This window comes from Camelina sativa, chromosome 11, assembly GCF_030686135.1.
Source record: "Camelina sativa cultivar CO46 ecotype springtype chromosome 11, ASM3068613v1".
NCBI classification, from domain to species: Eukaryota; Viridiplantae; Streptophyta; class Magnoliopsida; order Brassicales; family Brassicaceae; genus Camelina; species Camelina sativa.
The window spans coordinates 18205746-18213137 of record NC_141890.1 but is presented as its reverse complement, the minus strand read 5'-3'; the positions used below and the strand labels follow the sequence as shown (position 1 = coordinate 18213137).

The following is a 7392-nucleotide window of genomic DNA, read 5'->3' as shown; positions in this document are numbered from 1 at the left end:
AATTTCTCGCTTGCTACATATTTATTGTAACTGCTTCGTCAACAATAAATATGAGGCCGCACATCAAACAGATTGTTATCGAATAACAAAATTATTCGAATGGAATAAATTTATTTTTACGACCATTTACCAAAAAAAAATAAAATAAAATAAATAAATAAAATAAAATTTTTTTTTTGTGAGAAATATCTCATATTGCTGTCTTCAAAGGTGACTTGTTAGACAAGCTTTTAATCTCCTCCACAAATGTAATTAACAGTTGTTCCAATTATCTTGAGAGTTCACGTACGTATTCCATTTTCTGTGGAAGCAATTAGTCTTCACAGGAGACTTTTTTAATCAAGCTTTAATGTTTTTCCACATATGTAAAAGAGACTAAGAGACGATTCAAAGATCAATTCGTTTCACAAGAAAAAACAATCAAAGAGAAACATCAGGTGCATTGTTGTCGCGAGAGGATGATGATAACAATAATATGGAGCTTTTGTTTACTCTTCTGCCTTTCTCACTCAACACTTGTTATTGCTAAACACTTGTGTCTTCCAGACCAGAGGGATGCTCTTTGGGAGTTCAAGAACGAGTTCTATGTCCAAGAGTTCGATCCCTCTATTTCTGGTGATAAGAAGACAGAAAGTGGAGGAACAACACTGATTGCTGTTCTTGGGATGGTGTCTCTTGTGATCCTAAGACGGGAGTGGTGGTAGAGTTGAAACTCGGGTACAGTTACCTCAATGGCCCTTTGCGATCTAATAGTAGCCTGTTTAGACTACAACATCTTCAACGCCTAGATCTTAGCAGCAACAATCTCTTTGGTATTCTACCAGAATCTATTGGCAACCTCAAACCATTGAGGTCTTTGAGTCTTTTTCGTTGCAATCTCTTTGGAAAGATTCCTTCTTCACTCGGAAGTCTTTCTTATCTCGCTTATCTTTTACTTTCTTATAATGATCTCACCAATAATGAAGGACCAGATTCGATGGGCAACGTAAACCAACTTACAGATTTTCAACTAGTGCTACTCAACTTGACCTCGCTCATCTGGATCGACCTTGGTTCTAACCAGTTCAAAGGTATGCTCCCATCAAACATGAGTAGCCTCTCGAAAATGAAGTATTTTGATATTAATGACAATTCATTTTCTGGAACCGTTCCCTCTTCTCTCTTCATGATTCCTTCGTTGGATAGACTTGACCTGAGCAGAAACGATTTCAGCGGTTCACTTGAGATTGGGAATATCTCTTCCAAATCTAACCTTCAAACATTATACATGGGAGAAAACAATTTCAAAGGGCCAATCCCAAGATTTATATCGGAACTAGTTGGGCTCTCGGATCTTAGCCTTTCTTTCTGGGACGCAGGAGAGGCCATTGTTGATTTCAGCATCTTCTTGCATCACAAGTCATTTAAGTCACTTGATCTTTCAGGGATTCATTTGAATATCAGTTCAACTCTCCATCTTCCCTCACCAATGAAAATCTTGGTTTTATCATCCTGCAATGTTTCTGAGTTTCCCAAGTTTCTAATAAGCCAAACCAGTTTGTATTATTTAGACATCTCTGTCAATCAAATTGAAGGCCAAATACCAGAATGGCTATGGAGTCTGCCAGCTTTGATGTATGTAAACATTGCTCAGAATTCCTTTAGTGGAGAACTAACTATGTTACCAAACTCTATTATCAATCATCTTAGTACTCTTGTCTTGTCCAACAACAACTTCAGCGGTTCTATTCCAAGGTGTTTTGAAATGCTCAATTCTTCTCTTTGGATCTTGCATCTTCGGAATAATAGTCTCTCTGGTGTTTTCCCAGAAGAGATTATCAGTGCTAACTTGATATCACTTGATGTTGGTGGCAACTAGTTATTAGGAAAACTTCCCAAGTCGCTGATCAACTGCACTCATCTCCAGTTTCTGAACGTGGAAGAGAACAGAATCAATGACAAGTTTCCATTTTGGTTGAGATCGTTGCCCAGTCTGCAGATTCTTGTCCTTCGTTCAAACGAGTTCCATGGGCCAATATTATCTCCTGGGGATTCTTTGAGTTTCCCCAAACTACGAGTTTTTGACATTTCAGAAAATCGTTTCAGTGGAGTCTTGCCATCAGATTACTTTGTTGGTTGGAGTGTAATGTCATCGGTCGTAGCCATTGTTGATATTACGCCTGGATATGGGGTTTTAGGATATGACCGAGACTCCTATCATAAATCTGCGGTTCTGACGATTAAAGGATTGGAATTGGCACTGGTAGGTAGTGGTTTCAAAATCTACAAAACCATCCATGTCTCCGGAAACAGACTCCAAGGAGATATTCCAGAATCTATCGGTTTACTCAAGGAACTGATTGTGCTCAACATGTCAAACAACGCTTTCACTGGCCATATTCCACCATTTCTGTCAAAGTTGACCAATCTCCAATCACCTAGCCCAAACGGATTGTGGATTTTAGCAGGTTATGTATGCGGATTGACGGGTCGGCTTGCGGTATTCAAATATTAGATAAAAATAAATATTTAATATAGATACGTAACTATTTTTATATAATTTTAAATATATATCTTGTAAAAGTACTAGGTTAGACCCGCGCTACGTCGCGGGTTTGGTATTTGTTACTCTTTTTATATATTATATATGTATATTTGTTCATAAATTAATATCATAATTAATTAATTTTTTGAATATATTTTATTTAATATATAAGTATAATTTATACAAAATTTCAAATGATTTATGATTAATAATTTTTTATTTGCTCTGATTTTAGTAGTTTTATGTTACTACAATATTACCAATTCATATATTAATAAATACACGTTACATATAGGAGTATTAGTTTTACACAATAAATATATTGTAAATTACTTACATGTTTACATTTAATTCTTCATACCACTTGGCATGGGTTCGTTGCGTTTGTCTAAAAATCATATCCAGCTTTTGCATCGAGCAATTGATTAAAACGCTCACTCACTCGTTTTCCTACTCCTTTGTTCACATAAGAGTAAAAACTGCTCACATATATTAATGTTATAATCTGATTGGTTATTGCTTTGTCCATATAAAGAATAAAAATAGTTGACATGTATTAATGTTATAATCTGATTGGTTAGAGAATTTAATTGATGTGTCAACACCAACTTTAATGTTGAAGCTGATGTGTCACACCAGGAATGCAGCGCATCCTTCTTTTATTGTATAAAAATCATATGCAGCTTTTGTATCGAGCAATTGATTAAAACGCTCACTCACTCATTTTCCTATTGCTTTATTCACATAAGAGTAAAAACAACTCACATGTATTAATGTTATAATCTGATTGGTTATTGCTTTGTCCACGTAAAGAATAAATAGCTGACATGTATTAATGTTGTAATCTGATTGGTTAGAAAATTTAACTGATGTGTCAACACGAGCTTCAATGTTGAAACTGATGTGTCACACCAGGAATGCAACACATCCTTCTTTTATTGTATTGACAATACAATAAAACTTTGATGTTTTTCATTAGGTGATGACACCTCAAGTTTAACATTCAAGCTGGTGTTGACACATCAATTAAAATTACTAACCAATCAAATTAAAACAATTAATACATATCAATTTTTTTGTCTAGGTGGATTGTCTTCTTGTTTGTATCGATCAATTTTTTCAGAGAGAAAGAGGTTCATATCTATAGCCGTCCAAATCCGACATATCTTGTCGGCTTCTATGCCTAGACGAGGTCCGTTATCACCATTAACACGACTTCTCCTTTGTCGTGTACTTGTCGTCAACACAGCTTTTCCGTTGTCGTGTTCTTGTCGTTAACATGGTTTTTCGTGGCCATGTTTTTTTATAAATTAAATTTATTTAATATTAGTATATTACTATGATTAGTAAATAAATTAAAAGCATCTAAGATTTGGTATTTTGCAATTCCTAAAATTTTAATAGTTTTTATTGATATTTGTAGACATTAATAAATACATGTTATATATTACCTTTACAAAATAATAAGTGTAATGTATAGTCAATCTTAGTATTTTTATTTTATTCTCTCTTCTTATGTAAATAGCTTTTAACAAATTTTTGATATATTTTATATATTTTTCAAGACTAAAATACTTCAAAAACTATAAATTTTTTAGATTTAAAAATATTTATGATGCACAGCGATAATTTAAATTACAAAGGAAATATTTAATATAGTAGACCATAATAATTATTTAAAAAATAACTTAATAATTTATTTTAAACCAATTGATTATTTAATATAAAAATATTTTTCCAAAAATGTTATATTTCTTATTCTTTGGACTTTTTTTTTTTGTCAACCAAACATTAAATTAGAAAATAACTTCAAGGTTGGCTGCCCATACCGGAGGAAAAGAGACATATATATAAAGTTATTAATTGATTCCATAACTCATGGCTAATAACATACAAAAAAACACAGTCTGAACGTTAGCAGAATACTAAAATAATTTGACTATTATTCCAACACAGTCACACATTATAAATATAGATAAGAATATAATTTTTATATATAGATATATATGTCACTTTTATTTATAAACATGTTTTCTACTTTGATGTATTTGATTAATAATGTAATATTATAGAGTGAGACTATAATTTACAAAACTTAAATAATCATATTGAACTCATTATGAAAGATGTTGTCTACTTTTTAAAATTTTAGTATAATAATGAGGTGTATTATTTTTCTTAACTCTGTTGGTACATATATTTAACGGTGTGTTAGCTTTAAAATGCTTTAAACTAAGTGTTCTTATTTGTTATATTTTCATTAGATTTCATTTTCAAAGAGGTTTACATACCCTCAAGAGCTCACTTCAGCTTTTATATTTTTTTTCTTTGAATTTATATTTTCATTACGTTAGTAAAGCTCTTAAAATAGTCTATATAATTTTTTTTACTATCATCTATTTAAATTTTATTTTTTTCTTTGTAATACTTGGAATCAACAATGAGTTAGAAATAAAATTTGAAAATTTCCAAATTAATAATGCTATATAAACTGTGGGAAAAATCTAAAATATATATATATATATATATATTGTATATTTAATTTAATTTTGTTTTTCTTTCTACAAATTAAAAATCTATGTGTCATCCAAATTTTTAAAATGATTAAGGCTATTATTTGTTTTAATTGTATTAGTTATCTTTTAAAATTTATGTTTTTAATTAAAAAACTGATGTGGCAAGTTGAAAAGCTGATGTGTATTAATTAAAATATTTTGATTGGTTAAGTTTTTAAATGAGGTGTCAACTTCATATTTCACCAAAATGCTGATGTGTCAGCACTGGACAGAAACTTATATTACTTTTATTGTATTGATGTGATAACCCAAACAAATTTAATGTAAAAAAAACATCTATGAAAATCAATATAAACATTAATTTTATTTAAAACTAGGTACTATCCCGCGCATATGCGTGGGTTGTTTTATTAGTTATGTTAATTTATTTTAGTTTATGTAATAATTATAAAACTATGAGAATTTTCTGAGAATATTTTTTTAATAAACTTTTTTAAAATGGTATTTCTGAAAAGTGGTACTGAAAAATATGTATTTTTGAAATTCTCCCAAAAAATACATACATAACAAACAAGATGTATTTTTGATGTATTATGCAAACAATCAATAATACACTTTATTTATTCAAATCATACAATATCAAAATATACCATTTATTTAAAAATATTGTTAATGATAAAAAAAATTACTCTGATATTCAAAATTTACCTAAAACATTTAATAATCAAATTCCAAAATTATTTTCAAAGTATCAATTATATATATTTCCTATAAAATCATACGAAATATAAAAAAATTCTAACAAAATATATAATCATACTTTTATTAGAAGAGTTACAATTATAATTTATAGTGTGTTTGAATGAAAATGAACTGAAAAAATAGTCAATTCATAATTAATGTAATTTCAGTTTCAATTTAGTAGTACAATGTAGATTTAAAGTATAGATTAATGTACATTATTACATTTTTATTTAATTAAAAATATATATTATTTTCTTACCAATAAAGAGAGAGTGAAACCTTATAAAATCATATGAAATGCAATAAAAATCCCAAAGATTAATTTAATTTTTAATCTCTTTTATATTCACCTTAATTTAAGCTATATTGCTAGGTTAAATTCTATTGATTTCCTCTTTGTAGTAAAATTTTGGAAATGGAATATCAAACTGTTTTTTTTATAGAGAAAATCATTAAACATTACAAATTTTGAATTGAATAAACATGATAATGATCTTTATATAATTATATTTTGGATCCCAAGAACTAAATATAATGATGAGTATACAAAAAAAATGTATCACAAAATTTTTGGAGGTAAGAGAGAGTTAAATAATTTGATTGAATAATTCTACTATAATAGTTTATTTTGTTAAAACATTGCATACTTTTAAAAAATATATATACATGAATGAAGATGATTTCTTTAGCTTGATTCCCCCCCATTAGGCTTTGATAGAAATTAGTATCGTTGAATCTGCATTGATAATTGTTTTTTACAGTCACCAAAATTTTATTATACATATGTAATTGAAAATTAAAAATAATAAGAAGACAAAGAAGGAAGGAAGAAATGCATAAAACAAAGAACTAAAAATGAACAAAATATAAGATAAATCTGACAAAATACATAATCACACTCTTACCATGAGTTTTGAACCCAAACAAGAACATAATCAAAACAAAGAAATTATTTAGAATTTGAGATATGTGGATGATGATGTGAGAATGGTTATTTATAGGATTTCAAGTGATAAAAGTTACATTTCTAAAATAAATTAATTAGAGGAGTTATAATTATAATTTATAGTGTGTTTGAATTAAAATGAATGGAAAATAGTGGATGCATAATTAATATAATTTCAATTACAATTTAGTAGTAAAGTGTAGATTTAAAGTATAGATTAATATACACTAGGTTGTTTAGCCGCGATACTCGCGGCATGTTGCGTTTTGACTCTTTTTTTGTTATATTTGATGTAATTTAAGTTATAGTGGTAAGTTCATATCAATGATTTAACTTTTAGATGACTTTAGTACTAATGAAATAGTGAGGTTTCTGGATCTCAAAATTCCAAGATTTTGGATAACCAATTATCTAATTTTTTTTATTAAATTCATTTTTCTGACAAAAAAAAAAAAGAATCCTAACCACACTATTTCATTAGTACTAAAGTCATCTAAAAGTAATTGTAATGTTTTATTAAAATATATGTTGCATTACAAAAAAAAGCAAAATTAATTAGTATGTTTGTATTACACTTAGAGTTTTAAATTTGAAATATTTCAAGACATAAAAAGAGTAAAATTCATGAATGTAATATTGTCAAATACACTTACTCTTACCAT

The 7392-nt window shown here is 28.6% G+C and overlaps 1 pseudogene across 1 annotated transcript; it reads left to right on the top strand.

Moving 5' to 3' along the window:
• The first annotated feature begins 318 nt into the window (after window positions 1–318).
• On the top strand, window positions 319–2712 carry LOC104733695 (receptor-like protein 50 pseudogene; annotated as a pseudogene). Its single transcript, XR_015571147.1, has one exon. The product of XR_015571147.1 is annotated as a receptor-like protein 50 pseudogene (transcript).
• The last annotated feature ends 4680 nt before the right edge of the window (window positions 2713–7392 follow it).